Source organism: Mandrillus leucophaeus, unplaced genomic scaffold (assembly GCF_000951045.1).
Source record: "Mandrillus leucophaeus isolate KB7577 unplaced genomic scaffold, Mleu.le_1.0 Scaffold26, whole genome shotgun sequence".
Taxonomy (NCBI): domain Eukaryota; kingdom Metazoa; phylum Chordata; class Mammalia; order Primates; family Cercopithecidae; genus Mandrillus; species Mandrillus leucophaeus.
Window position 1 is genome coordinate 2,304,650 of NW_012102698.1, and position 825 is coordinate 2,305,474.

The following is an 825-nucleotide window of genomic DNA, read 5'->3' on the forward strand; positions in this document are numbered from 1 at the left end:
GACACATGATTGATGCCCTTGCATCAGGGCAGGACCAGGGAGAACTTCCCAGAGGAGGTGCTTTTGAACCTGAAACCCAAAGAAGAAAAGGGAGGCATCCAGGTAGGGGCAGAGCGGGTGTGGCAGGGAGAAGGGGAGGAGAGGGGCTGAGGAGGCAGCACGAGCTGGAAGCCCAGAGCATGTAGGGAAGGAAAGCAACTTCCAGGCAACTCTGTGGCCAGCATGGCAACTGAGGCCAGGCCAAGCCTGGGGGCCTTAGTGTCTAAAGACAAGATGAGAATCCCAAAACGCGCACGCTTTAGGAGGCAACTTTGAAGCAATCAGGCTACTTTTTTATTTTTTATTTTTTGAGATTTGGTGTAACCAGGCTGGGCGCGGTAGCTCATGCCTATAACCCCAGCACTTTGGGAGGACGAGGCAGGCAGATCAACTGAGGCCAGGAGTTCAAGACCAGCCTGGCCAACATGGAAAAACCCTGTCTCTACTAAAAATACAAAAAAAAAAAGAAAAGAGAGAAAAAAAACTAGCCAGACATGGTGGCAGACATCTGTAATCCCAGCTACTCTGGAGGCTGAGGCAGTAGAATCACTTGAACCTGGGAGGCGAAGGGTGCAAGTGAGCCAAGGTTGCACCACTGCACTCCAGCCTGAGCGACAGAGGACTCCATCTCAAAAAAAAAACAAAAGAAAAAGAAAAAGAGAGGTCGGGCGCGGTGGCTCATGACTGTAATCCCAGCACCTTCGGAGGCCGAGGCAGGCAGATCACCTGAGGTCGGGAGTTTGAGACCAGCCTGACCGACATGGAGAAACTCTGTCTCTACTAAAA